Below are 15,166 nucleotides of genomic sequence, written 5' to 3' on the forward strand. Positions count from 1 at the left end.
CAGGGGCGAGGGGACCTGGGGAAGCCCCTCCCGAGCCTGGGCCGGCTATGTAGGTCAGCGCTGTGTGGGCACCTCGGCTTTCTCAAAGGCTGCTGATGGCTAATTGGGTAGTAGGGACAGTTTATAAGGAGACAGGAAGGCAGCCAGAGCTCAGGGCCGCGGGTCCCAGAGGAGGGAGGGAGGGCAGGCTACGGAGGGACTGAAGGAATGTATCCTCCAGTCACCAGCCCAGTCGGAGCTGGGCCGAGGGTGGGGGTGGGGGGAGAGGGAACGGGACCTTTGAGAGGGAAGGGATCCGGGGTGAGTGAGGGGGGAGGATGGTAGCTATGCCCAGCCAGATGCCAGCGAGAAAAACAGAAAGAACCGCAGGGGAGGAGAAAAGGGAGGCGGCTCCTAGGTGATGGACTCAGTGGCCAGGAGGGATGGGCACAGGGCGGGGTCCGGTGGAAAGCGAAGGGATTGAAGCTGGGGAGGATGATGTAGAGAATTTCATTTGAAGAAAACAGGCCAAGAGCCAGAGCGCTGGAGAGAGAATCACTCCATCCTGACCTCCTCCCCCAGCCCTGCCTCCAGCATGATAAAGGGGCTTCCCCCGCGGGGGACACTGGGATCCCCTCCCTGCAGCGGGCTGGCTGACTCCTTCCACCCAGTATCCAGCAACACACCCCAAAGGGAGCTCCTGCCTGAGTCACCACAGAGACAGCAGCCTCCCCTCCCGCTGTGTGGATCCCCATCCCCAGAGGCCTGTACTGCTGACCCAACTCACCCAGAAGGTGTGGAGAGTCGGGAGGGAGGGGGGCAAGTTAAGGGCAAGGCCCCGAGAGGCACTGGGTGTTCGTACCACAGTAACAACCCTCTACTGGGCTTTGACTTTCAACTCAGCCCCTGGCCTTCCCATCCTGCCAGCTGCACTTGGGTAGTGTAGGACAAGTGTGGCCCACATGACAACTGCCCAGCAATGGGAACTAATGGTGCCAGGCTGGACCCTAACCAGAAAGAAGTCCTCCCGGAAAGCTGTGAGCTCGCTCTTCAATCTTAGAATGTAAACACTGGAGAACAGAGTACATCTCTATGCTGGCTACGTCTTCACCAACTGCACTCTTCTTTTCTGGCCCTCAACCTGGGGGCCCAGCTGCCACACAGGCGTAAGGTTGAGAGGAAGAGAAATGCTCTATCCTCATATTTAAAATATAGCAGAGATGGGGAAGATGGGGAAGAGGTCTGTGAACTAGGAAGAGTCAAATCAAGCATCCTTTTCTTCGTAGAGCATTGATCTGTCCAGACAGTTGGGCTCACGTCTGGTGTGCAGTGTCTCAGGGTGCTCGGATGTAGGAGAGCAACAACCACTTAGGATCTTTTATCTAAATTCATTCCATCTCTTAATTTTTGGATCTAACAACACCAGTTCTGATAGTGGGAGGTGGGTACATAGGTATGATGCTCATTGGTGAAGCCATTCAGACCAGGATCAGGTAGAAGGGATCTCTGGTACCCCTCAGTTGGTCTGGGGGGCCCCTGGGCAGGAAGCTAGGCAGTTCATAACATACCTGGTCATGTTTGACCAAAACATGGAGATATGTGGTATGAAGGTTTAAGGAAACGATACCTTAATCCACTGCTGCTTGAGTGGCCCAGGGTCTGTGGTAGAGTGGCTATTTCCACTTAGAATAAGAAAAGCAGAGTTCATGTGCTGCTGAGGTCTGTTGCTTCCTGGAGTACAGCATCCATTTCCCGTCTCCTTAGGCTGAGCAGGGATGAGAGGCTGGAGAAGGGCAGCAGTGATATCTGAGCCCGGCCATTAGTGCTGTGGCTAGAAGCTCAGAACAGTGTAGACATTCAGAGTTTTCCACCTGCCCCTCCCTTCTCACGTTTCCCCACTAGGAGTGGCAGAAGTTAGCAACTCCGGGTGTGGGGAATACAAGCCCCATGAACTTAATTTGTCCTGTGGTTCTGTCTGACCGTTTGACATTCAACATTGCGACCAGCCCTCCTTGGGTTCTTCCTTCTCGAGTGCCTTCTAGCACTGTGTGAGGCGAGCCAGTGCAGATAGATAAGTGGGCAGCCTCACTTTGCTTTAGACCCGGATACAGCAGGTTAACCTTGCACTGCGCTGCCCCACACATGAGTTTCTTTTCCCTTCCCAGTGACCTTCTGTTCGCTGCCATCCATTCTGCAGCCCCCTGGCCAGGTGCCCAGTGTGGAGATCATGCCCAGTGTGCCAGAGGAGTCCAGAAGGCGTTCGCTCCAGAGCAGCTTCCATATCTGCTTGGCAGACCCACTCCACCCACTTTCTGTTCCTAGTTGCCGTTGTCACTGTTCTGTTTTCTCTTCCTGTTCCTGTTCTCTTCCTAGTGCCGCTGTAACCCTTGGGAGGATATGCTTTTCTGGTACAGAGAAGTGGAGACCACCAGAGAGACACTGGTCTCCAGTTTAGCTAACTCCATGCAGAACAGCCTGCCTGCAGTGGGGCCCAGCTGTGGAAGGTCAACCATCCATCCAGCTGTTACTCAGATTCTCTCCCAGAGTTCTCTCTAGAACTCAGCACTTTGGTTTTAGTAGTTTCCTCCAGGGCAGTGGTTTTTGGACTCTTTTTTTTAAAGATGTAAACTTCTTTCTCAAATACATAAAAAGATAAAGGGAAAATTATTCTTGTTGAAAGAGAGAAGTAAGAGTAAAAGTAGTCCTTTCACTCCTCTTCTTGGCTTCCGCACACTCCCCATGATCCTTAAGGCACAACCTGGAGTTCTGCTACATAAGGTCTGAAATCCTGTGCCAGAGACTGACAGTAAAATGAGTCAGCTCAATACTCTTAGGCTCTCTCTCTCTCTCTCTCTCCCTCCCTCTCTCTCCCTTCTTCCCTCCCTCCCTCCCTGTTCTTCTCTCCCCCTCTCTCCTTCATCTTCCAACTGAGAGAGAAAGAAGGTACAAATCTAATTTCAAGAGTACCTTGTTGGAGACATTCACTATCCACTTGGAGAGTGACTCATAGTTCTGCAGCCATCACATTCTACAGATGGCTTGTGTGTGTGTGTGTGTGTGTGTGTGTGTGTGTTCTGGTCATTTTGAAATAGCAGATTGGGTAGTTGAGCTATTGCTCTGCAAAACTTTAGATTTTATTTTGGCACTCCTTGCTGTTACTACTTTATTGCAGTCCAGATAATATGTAGAATTTGATCAAAAGGTACTTTTCCTTAAGTCACAGGCTAGGAAAAAATATCTTCATAGTTATGGGGCTGTGACTAGTTACATTCTTTGTTGTTTCCTATTCTAGTAGAACTATACTGGCCCAACTATCTCTTTTGCTATGTACTTCTAAGTAATGGAATTTCACCTAAGGATGGTTTCTAGACTCTAGGTTCTCCCTGAAAACAAATTGTGGACTGGACCAGCTCCTTACTTACTAGTGAATGAAAAACATTGGGTGTTAGAACGTTTTGGTAATTGTATTTCCTCCTTTGATTTTTTTTCATGTTAAAATGGAATAATTTCAGTTTGACCATTGGCTATAGGTCCCTATATTGGCCCATTTTGTTTCCTGGATGAGGTCATGTCCTAGAAGTCCATCCATAAACTCCAAAGTCAGCAGTAGTGGTGATTCCTTACAAGGGTAGAACCAGGTAATGCTAAGGGTTCCTATAACCCAAATAAAAACCCAGTTCAATCTTCTTCTGTGACAAGGAGATCTAGCCCTTCTGGCACTGAGAAACCAAGCTCTCAAGAGTCTTGAACACATGAAGCTGTTGAGGTTTTTACAAAATAGAGGCTCGGTAAAGCTACACATTCTTCACGGAAGCAACAAGGATTGAAGACCAAGCAGTTTCTCTCTTTATCAAAATTTCCCTCAGCCTAAGGAAAGTGACCAAATGCCCCAATTGACATAGCAGCCTCGAAGTCCTGGAAACAATACCCTTCTTAAGAGGAATGCTCCATTTCTCCTTTTCATGTAGGATCAAGACTGGAATAGTCACATCAGTTCTGCACACCTTCGAGCACTCTAATTCAGATCAGACTCTATCTTGTAACACATTTTGACTTCCTCATGCCCTGTGTCTCTGAGGGGACACAGGCTTTGTGGCACTGCTTACCTCATTAGATGATAACTGCAATTTTATTCCTAATTGGTTGTAGCAAATTAAAACCCTTTCCACCACTAATACTTAGGTAATTTGTCGTAATTACTGAAGCTCGTGTTGACAAATTAAGTCTGGTGATAGTCCTCATTTTCACATACTCTTGGCTGTACGTATGACAGGTTCAAACACAGTACTTGAGGAGGCCTATCGGAGCGAGTGAGGGGTATGGAACATGATCTTCATAGAAGCCCTGGTGTCTGTTCCTTCAGATTGATTCTTAGAGAGCTGGCTGCTTCCCCTGTTCTTTGTGGAATAAACTACCTGTGCTTTGAGCTCTCCAAGGTGCTGGCTCCTGATGGAGACACGCCAGACTCTTCTTGTTGCTGTCCATGGTCCTACTGTCCCTTCCTGCTTCATAATCTCTACTCTGCACAAGACACACCTCAGAACAGTGTTGGAATCTCCCTCCCCCACTACAAACGCACCCACGGTATCTTGGTGATGGTCCCTGACTTGATCCACCAGGAAAAGGGGAACAAAACCTTGAGCTATATATATGGAGAGTCTTCACATCACAACCATCTAGCCAACTGTAGGAGGGGACAGAAAAAACAAGCAATTCTGAGGTTGAAAAGAATTGTTGTTTGAAATGTTCAGGGGACTAGAGCCTAGAGAGTGACCTCAAAGGGCCTCAAAAGAACTGGATGTTTTGTCATCTGTGGACTCATATATGAAAAACAGAACTACAAATAGTCATGTTTTAGATTGAGACAGGATTGCTCATGCACAATAACCACACATACACTGTAAATGGGGAATGCAAAATGAGTCTTACTCAGTTTATAAGCACAAACCTCTTAAAACCACTTGAGCTTGATGGCCAATGCTAGCTATCCTGTCAAGGAGCTTCTCTTTCCTTTTCTCTCAAACTTAGAAGTAAAAGCAAAGACAACCCACAGTGATGGGTTATCAGAATAGATCCTGGAGGGACTCAGCATATGAGAGGCACAGAAAACAAATATCAAAACCCTGACTCATGCCCCCTCTTATTACAACCATCTTGTACAGAACTAAATGGGCCTCAAATACATTAACCATCCCATCCATCCAGAGTCCAAGTGCTTGGCCAAATCTCAGGAGATGCATCTTTAAACTGGATTCTGCTACTCTCTCGGGGTATCTGCCAATAAGTGGATGACATCAAGGGTGGCAAGGAGCCGAGAATGCTCAGCCCCTGCCAGTCTGGGACTAGGCAGCTAGTTCCTCCCATCACAGGAGAATTGCACCAGCTTCTCTCCTTCTAAGTGCTGACTTCCCTGTATCAATGTCTGCATAATAGTTCATATAAAAGTTAACACCAATGAATGACTTACAGCAGAGTCTAGTTTGGGAATCAGGCTTCCAGAATGAATTTCAGGGACCCCTCTTACATTTCCTCATTTGAAACAAGGAGAAACTTCATTCTTCAAGGACAGGTAATAGAAGTGATTTATCTCTATGAGCAAGCCTTTAGGAAGACAGAGTTAGGGTTACAGTAACAGCTGGAGTATCTTCCATCTACTCATCTCCCTGTGCCCCTATTCTCACGAATAGCAGACATGTTTCAGAAAGGATTCTAGTGCAGAGGTTCCAACATTTTGTTCAACATCTGTGTCATTCTATGTCAGTGGTCGGCAAACTGCGGCTCGGCAAACTGTGGCTCGCGAGCCACACGCGGCTCTTTGGCCCCTTGAGTGTGGCTCTTCCACAAAATACTGGCTCTTCCACAACATTCTGACTTCTGCGCATGGGCCACGAAGTTTCAATCACACTGTACGTGCGCGTCCGCACGTGGTATTTTGTGGAAGAGCCACACTCAAGGGGCCAAAGAGCCGCATGTGTCTCGCAAGCCGCGGTTTGCCGACCACAGTTCTATGCGAACTCTTACCTCTGGAATTATTTTACCCTCTCATCTCTTCATCTTTCTCCTAGAGGTCTTCTCTAAGGATTTTTTTTTCCTTACCCCAGCTAGACCTACACTAATTGTGTATTGATTAATAATCATAAGCACCTTTAGCTCATTTATTTCCAGTTCAGGGTCAGAACAGTCAGATGCATCACCTTGCCTTAGGGGAGAAAAAAAGAAATGAAGGCTGGTGTCTCAGCCGGTCATGTCCAAGCTAACCATGACTTAGCTCTCCACTTCTTTCATCTAGTCCCAGTTATTGGCAAGGCAGAATGAAAACTAGTACTTCCAATGCCAGATTTCATTGGGAATAAGCAGGTCCTTGCTTCATACATTTCTTTTTCTTCTGTGCCCTGGCTCTCTGCTTCTATTCTGATTCTAGAATTCGAGCCAAAGGCTCAGGTGGGGTAAAAAGCTACAGAGGTAAACTGGTTTATTGAGGCTCTGGCTTAAATGCCTGGTACTTCTTGGAAACCCAGCAAGGCTCTAATAAATACATTGATGACAAGTAACTTGAGACTTAGTATAGCCTAGGTCAGCCTTTGAAGAGCCATGGGCCAAGCTCTTTTATTATTATAAAATGCGGGGCCAGTTATACCATCTGCTCCTAATCATCTATCATCTGTTCCTCAGAAAATGCAAAAATGACAGTGGGACAACTGTACTTACCCATTCCTACCAGTTCTTACTCTAGTTCTTAAAGATGAAGCCTTCCCAAACACATATGTTTCCTCCCCCAATTTCTATCCTGTAATATCAGACAAATATAAAAAGCCCCATCACAAAGCCCATGGGCTCACACGTTCTCATTTATCCTCAATGGCTGCTTAATGCCAACGCTCTTCTGGTTTCCAAGCCCTGGAGTCCAATGTCAGTAACAGATGGACTGAGCCTCCGCCCCGGGGAGGAGAGGATCTGGCCCTCTCCTGGGGGGTGTGAGCAGAAAAGAGAGCCTAGATTCTGCTTTGGGGAGAAGATCTGCATTGAAGCCATATGGTTTTCTGGAAATAAGAGGTTCTGGTTATTAATGGGCTTGTGCAAATGGCTCTGTATCTGGGTCATAAGAAAAGCTGTGTGTTTATGTCTGGAAAAAAAATGAAAACATATATGAATAGTGAAATTTGTAGTGTGCCATGTATGTTGAGGGACACATATTGAAGGGAAAAAAGAACATAACCAAGTCGGAATATATATGCACCTGCGCACAAAAATGAGTATATCTCTACATTGGAAAAGAGACACCCAGTGAAGGTTTAAGACGAGAGAGGAAGAGGAAGTCTTTGGGTCAGAACAGTGCTATTGGCCACTCCGGGGACTGTGAAGTCTGCAGATTTAGAAGACGGTTTCTGTTTCACAGAAGAGTTAACCTCCCAGGAAGGCACAAAGTAAGGCTGATTGAACAATGTGCCCCCCTCTGAAAAAGACACATTTTTAAGTGAAAGAAAGTGAGGGGAATAGACTGAATCTCGGATAGGATTTGGAGAAGAGGGGAACCCGAGTAGTGTGGGTGTGGAGCATGGAACACATTATTTTCCATGTAATGTTCTAGCCACTGCCCTGAACCTGTCATCCGCACCCTGACAGATCGCCCAGGGAAGGGAAACCATGAAAACAAGTCAGTAAAATCAGAACCAGCAGAGATAAATGCTTTCTTGCCTGACTTCTAACAAATTAAACTTCTTCACAGCATAGTAACCTACCGCCCCAGGTCATCAGGCTGAGAAGACAGAGCCTGCCGAAAGAGGGGATTCATCCATGCACTCAAACATCCCTTCGGGAGGGTCGGTGCAGGCTCTGGAGCCTGGACTGAGACCTCTCACCCTCAGGGGATCCGTCCACCTCTCCTTCTCCCCGATGCCTCTGGGCTTGCGTGCCCTTTTGCAGCCCCAAATTTCCCACCGCTAAACTGAACCCTGCATAACAAGTGATGCTGTTATGTGTCCTTTCCAAGTACTTCCTCAGATGGGGGAGGTGAGGATTTCCCCCCAGTTTTACTACATCCATATGAAAACAGCAAGATACATTTAGCGGAAGGATATAAGTGCCTGCACTTGGTTCAAGGGGCATCTCAAAGTCCAGATGAAGTCTGGCCTCCTGACTCCATTGTGTTAGAATGCAAATCCCAGGTCGTTCTGGTCCTGATTTCTGAGTGTGTGAGCGCGGTGGGAAGGAAATGAGGAAATGGGGCCATGGACACTCCAGAAACCTCTCAGGGCTGAGTGACTGCAAGGCCGGCCTTAGGAGCTCACCTGGGAAACAACTGATTCGAACCGGACCCCTGCACAGGGCCCGTCCAGTCCTGGGCCCTCCCTTTCCTCTGTCTTGTCTCCCCTGCTAGCCTTAGGCGCTCAGTGCCAGGAGCAAGGCGCTAAGGCCAGGAAGAGGCTCCTTGGGAACAGAGCCCCCTTCCTTTCTGTTTCCTAACTGCAGTCTTTGCTTCAGCGCAGTATTGGCTGCAGAGGGGCTTGTTTTTGTTGGGGGCAAGCCCCGGGCTCCCTCCCAGCACTAATGCATGTAGAACACTGACTCACTATCAAATCACAGCACCAGCTGCCCCCCCTCCTTCTGTGCCACCCACTTCCCAGTCTCTGCTCCCAGGAATCTTAACGGAGTTTCTCAGGGCCTCCTCAGCCTGCTGCAAGCCCACTCTGCCTCCAGCTTTTCTTCCTCTCTCTAGCTCAAGGATAAGACATGCTCTTCTGCTTTTTTTTTCTTTCTGTAAATCTCTTCTAGTCTCTGAAAAATCTCTTCTAGTCTCCGTCTCCCATTTCACAATCAGGCTAGCATTCCTCCAGCTCTGCACCATGCTGATGCCAGGACACACACACACACACACACACACACACACAGCCTGTCCTTTTTAACTCCGAAGGGCAGGGAAGTGGCTTCAGCCCCTTGGCCTCATCTTTTGTGAGAACTGAGATGTGCCTGTCAGGTCCTGGAATTTGTGAAGATGCCATTCTGTGCAACTTCAGGGATTACATCCATAGCTCACTGCAACTTCTCTAACCTGCCCGGCATTTAGTTTAATTTCCTTGAGGGCAAGGGTCCTGGGGTTTCTCACAACAATACATAGGGAGGTGGAGACCAGAAAAAGGGTGGATGTCACTGGAAGTGAAATTACACCAAATGGAAACGTAACCTCTGAATTAGCTGGTGCGAAGGAAGACCTGCTTTCAAATGGCAATGAGTTCAGGAGGCCAGGCTATAACCACAGCTCCCACCTGCTGCCTGTGTTACTGAGCTCAAGTTCCTAAGCCCCTCTGAGCCTTAGTTCTTCATCTTTAAAATAAGAGGGTTGCCCTGGCTGGTGTGGCTCAGTTGGTTGGTGCATCTTTCTATACACCAAGAGGTTATGGGTTCGATTCTCAGGCAGGACACATACCCAGGTTGTGGGTTCCAGCCCACGTGAGGGAGGCAGCAATTGGAGTTTCTCTCACACCTCTCTCTCTCTCTCTTTCTCTCTCACTCTGTGTGTGTGCGTGCGTGTGTGTGTCTACCCACCCACTTCCTTCCCTTCTTCTCTCTAGAACCAATTAAAAAATAAATAAATAAATAAGAAGGTTGCACTAGATGCTACTTAGGATTCTGGTCAACTCTAAAAGTTTATGCTTCTAAGAGTCACAGAAGGGAAAATATTTTGGGAAGAATTAAGTGTAACAGAAAGGTGAGGAATTACTGAACTTTGGTAACAGGGGTTTAAAAGGATATCAGTTCCGTCCTGTCTGGTAGAATAAAAAAGATCTTAAAAGTAACCACATCTGGCCATTAGGGGTTGTAGAAAATGACCAGACATGCAAACGGATTGCAGGGTTTTAGGAAATATAAGGAATATTCATGACATATTAAAGTTGGAATAACTGGGTTATTGTTTGTTGTTGGTGAATTTTTTGGGTTTGTGTGTGTGTGTGTGTGTGTGTGTGTGTGTGTGTGTGTTTTCAGTGAAAAGGGGGTTAACACCTAGATGAGCTTTTTGTTTTAACCCCACCCTCAGGCCCACCACAGGCAAGCTAGCTAGCTACCTGCAAAGTTCCCTTCTCTCATCCAGCCTGGAAAAGCTTAGCCACACAGCATTCCAGGCCTAGGAAACAAAGCCTTTCATTTGCAGCAACCTGCTTAGGATGGAACCAAAAGGTGTCTGCCAATGCCCAACAATAAGCCTGTTTGAGTCTCTATCAGCCCCCGTCGAACCTAAATCTTGGATCATCTAACAGTGCAGGTTATGTAAATCCTGGCTTTCTTGCCCATGCTTTTCCAAGCTGCAGGGCAAAGCAGCAGGTGAGGGTCTTCTTAGAGTGAAGCTTCTATTCCCACCTGTTTTCACTTACATCCCGTAAGCCTCCTGGGAGAATAAAGTACAGCTGAGAGTGGCGACTTTAGGCCCAAGAGGCTGCTGGGAGCCAGAAGGAAAGTAGGTAAACAAGACTGCCGAAAACCAGACAGCACTGGGGAGAACAATGGAGGGAGGGAACCAGGAGGAGCAAGAGCTCAGCAGGCCAGCCAGAAAGAGGGCCGAGGGGGCAGCGAGCTGGAGAGCAGGCCTCGCTCCGGGAGGCAGGCAGGCCGGCCGGCCGCTGAAGCGTGACTGAGCGCTGAAGTTCTGAAGGAAATGTGACCTGGAGCATGTCCGAGCTAAGCAAGGAGATCCTTTAGGGGATCACACAGCCCTGTCCCCGAGGAACAGCAGAAAGAGAAGGAAAATGCACAGACAATACCTGAAGCCACAGATAATCTCAGATGACAGGGTGACTCCCACCTCTGTGGCCCCAGCTTTTGTTTGATTGCACTGTAATGCTGGGAATATCAGGGAGCTGGGAATTTAAGGAAGGGCAGACAGAGTTTGAAAGGAATGGAGGGCAGAAAATAAGGAATACTTCGATGCTCAGTCTCTCCAAATCTTATACTAAGAAATTGCACCATGACTTCATAGGAGTAGTGTGGTTTATGCCAGTCCGAGGGCATCTGGAGAGTTAAGGGGAGTTCTTTTTCTTTGATCAGGGTATTGTGCTCTAAAGTCTCTCAAGTCAAAGTGACTTCCCAAATCTTGGAGTTTTTGCCTAAATCAGGACTCAGATGGGATTGGCTCTGGGCATAAAGCTCCAAGGCTAAGCTCTAATTCTGATTTTGCCATGGCTGTTCTCTGTAGTGTGTGACAAGATTTTACTATGTGTCTGAGGTCAGGGAAGAATTAGAGTGAAATCACCTGGCCAGGGCCCCAGCATGGGAGTGGGTAAGCCTTTCGAAAAGTGCCTCCCCTGCCCTAGCTGGTTTGGCTCAATGGATAGAGCATCCGTTTGATTCAGGTCAAGGGCACATGTCTGGATTGCAGTCTCGATCTCCAGTAGGGAGCATGCAGGAGGCAGCTGATCAATGATTCTCTCTCATCATTGATGTTTCTCTTTCTCTCTCTCTCTCTCTCGCTCTCCCTCTCCCTTCTTCTCTGAAATCAATAAAAATATACTAAAAAAATAAAAGTGCGTTCCTTAGTATTCTGGGCCACAGCTCTCAACGTATTTTTCCCTTGGAGATAACACTCCTCCACCCACCTGTCACAGTAGTCATGAGAAATAAGTAGGCTGAGATGAAGATTATTTTTGACTCTGCGGTTAGAGAAATGCTGACTCATCATCACCATCATCAACTCTTACTCAGGGAGCTGATTTTCTCTGGTCTGTGAAGTGGGGGTCTGGACCCAAGCACCGTCACGGGCAGCAACAGTTATGTGGGGGAGTCCTGCCCCCTTGTCCCACCATCCTAAATGTGCACCTGTGCACACTGACCCTCAGGCCAATGGACCTTAGATTCCCAAAACAGGCAGGGCAAGGAAGATATAAAACCCAAGCAATCAGGGATTATACTGGCACAGAGCCTTCCCTACTAGCATCATCTAGATCAGAGAGATAATACATTTTTAGTTATTGGAGTCATGTATTTACTTATTTAATAAACATTTATTGAGCACTTACTATGTGCAAGGCGAAAACCTCAACCACAGGTGCCAGTGTATGCTTTAAGGAGGCACATTAGTAAGTTTCCAATTCTACCTCTGCTCCTCTTAATGTGAACAATCAATCAGGGCCATGTTGTCCTTTAAAATGGTGGGAATCCTAAAGATTCTTGGGAAAATAAACCAAGAATTCAGAACCTCCAAGGCAACTGAGGGCCAGCAGGAAGATAATGTTAGTTTTTAGCGTAGGTGTTAGGGTGCTATGAAAACATGGGACCATAGTTTTAACTGGACACATCCGTAGCTTTGATAACTGAGGAGTCCCACATTGTAAGGCTCTTAAGGGTGCACGAAATAGCCCCCAAAGTATAGATGAAGATATATTAATAAATCCAATAAAAAATACAACCAGTGGGTACAGATGGTACCACCATCACCACAAGCACTCATTTCCAACTTGCTACCCTGTTTTTTCAATCACATTGCAGGTGAGGGTGTGAATACTGTTTGGGCAAGCCACCCTTGGCCAACCGTCTTCCCCCTGTAACCCTTGCCCCACAACCACAGATACAAAGGCGTGCTCTGTGAAGGAAGGCGGTGTCATGAAGATGTGCAGAAAGCCGGGGCTTCATGGTCAGAGAGATCTAAGTTTAAAGCCTGTCCCATCTCAACACTTTTGAATCCATCATCTATATGAGTTACTTAGCTTCTCTTAGCCTTAGTTAGTCTCTGAGTCCTAGTTAACTCATCCTTAACATGTAGAATACCAACTAAATGGGTCATCCTGGAGTAATGAATATAGAACAAGTAACCTGGATCTTGAGACACAGAGGGTGACCGATGAATATTGATCCCCATCACCTTGTACACTTCCAGAACATCACCTCTGGATAGGCGACCCTCCTGGATGGCCTATTTGTGTTTACCCTGTTGTGTTTGCTATTGCCTCTTCACTGGCAGATGTTGAGCCTAGTTCTCACAGGAGAAAATGCTCACTCAGCCTCTCTGTTTCATTTATTAAACACATATTTTCAAGCCCCCTCTATGGGTAACATGCTGTATTAGGTCCAGTACTGGATGCAAAAATGAATCAGATATCAACCCTACCTGCACGAGCTGTATAATTTTGGAGGGAACCCAAACATGCAGTACAAAGTAGAGTGATGCATAATTTAAGGGAGGCAGATAAAGTGTTGTAACTCAGAGAAATGAGAAATTATTTTCACCGGGGACAATCAGGGGAGACGTTTTGAAAGTGATGCCACAGAAAATAGGCTTCAAGGATGAATAGTGCTTAGATGTGAAGATGGGTGAAGGGCATTATCAACAGTTATTGTGGGAATGGGGGTGTATGTGAGAAAGCAAATGGGTTACAAAAAGGATTCCAAATAGAGTCATATGTCTGGGATATGGGTGAGTGAAGCAAAGGAAATACACAACTGAGAGGCACCTTGGCCTCAGCCTGTACAGGATCTTAAAGGCGAGGCTAACAAATCTGGATGTGATCTGTGGACAATGGGAAGTAAGTGAAGTTAGTGAAGGGTCCTGAGAAGGGACACGATATGATCAATATGACCACATATTTTTCTACGAGAGGGCCCTCCCCTCACTAACGGTCCTGTGGTTTCAATCTCTTCATTCCTTCCAAAGCCCCTGCCTGAGAAGAATTTTCACTGTTTCTACTTCCAAGTCCATGTGGCCCTTTCAGAATCCTCTCAAGTTTTCCTTTCCAATCTGACTCTCTGGATGGACTTGTGTTGATGTTGTAAATAATTGGCACGATCTAAATTCAAAGGAGGCACTAGCCTTTCACAACCCAGGAAATAATTTCTTCTACTTATCCTGTTGATAGAATCATAATTACTCATCTGCTCCCACGGGGTGGCCATTCATAATGTTATCATTACAGGTGTACAATTTTACACAAAGAGAAAGAAAACTTAAGTATTTCGCAAAATTAGAGGAAGAATTGTCACCCCAGGTGCGGAAATAAAACGTCTACCTCTTAAGCAGTTTCTTAAAACACTACAAACCAGAGTTCCCTGTTCGCATACAGGGACAATACATCAAGCATATTACAAATATGCCATTTATTGGAGATCATTTGTTTAATTATCAGTCCCATCACCTGAACAATTTAGTTAAGTTTGAATGACCCAATCACCATTTCATTTATTCATCCTATGCAAAAAAAAAAAAAAAAAAAAAAGCCAGAAAAATGCAGGAGGAGGGAAGGAAGGGAAGCAAGGAGAACAGAAGTGAGAATGCAGGGGAAAAAAGGAGCAGGAGAGTAAAGACTAAATCCATACTGTGGGGCAGAATCCCCACTCTGCCTGATTAGGAATAAGCATAGCACAGTGCCAACTGCGACAGAATGCATGACCAGACCAATTAAATATACTAGAGCCCACTATGAGCTAAATTTCAAAGATACAGACATGAATAAGGTAAGCCCCCTGCTCTCCAGCAACTCGAGGCTTAAATGAGAAGACGGAGAATTAAACAAGTAAATTGCGATACAATGGCCGAAATGCTGTAAGGAAAAGGAGCTGTTGAAAAGCTTTGAGAGCACCAGCGGAGAGAGGAGGAGGGTCCTTGAGAGTTGTTATGTGTACACTTTTAGGTGAGTCCCTGAACCTCTTTAAACCTCGTCTCTAAAAAGCGATTATGTCTAGTTGCTTATCTTTCAAGGTTGTTTTGACATTCAGTGAATTCATGGTTGGAAATCCACTCTGCAAACTGCAAGCCCTATGCCGGGCTATTTCCTCTGTTCATTTGAGCAAAGGCCTACTCAGTGCTTATTCTGTGCACTTGGTTCTAATGCTGTGGGCTGAGCACTGACCCTCCCTGGAGCCTCCTGTCCCTCCACCACCCCAAGTTTTAGCACCACCATTTGGCTTCCTGCTGTGTGTTGAAGCAGCACACCCACAAACACACAAACCACTGAAAAATAAGATGAAACACTCACCAACTTCAGGCTGCCTCCATCCTTGATGTCCACAGAAGACAGCAGGGTGAGGTCCGGGCACCCACGGAGGGTCCCTGCTGGGTGGGAGAGCCTTGGTCCTCCCTCTCCAGGCCACCTTTCTTTCTCTGGTCCTCATCTTCGCTGCCTTTCTCCATCCACACGTGCCCTGTCCCCTTTCTGCCTGCTTCTCTCTACCTGTAACAGATTTTCTGTTTTCTCGGCTTTACTCCCCC

The sequence above is a fragment of the Myotis lucifugus genome, unplaced genomic scaffold (genome assembly GCF_000147115.1).
Source record: "Myotis lucifugus unplaced genomic scaffold, Myoluc2.0 scaffold_190, whole genome shotgun sequence".
Lineage (NCBI taxonomy): Eukaryota > Metazoa > Chordata > Mammalia > Chiroptera > Vespertilionidae > Myotis > Myotis lucifugus.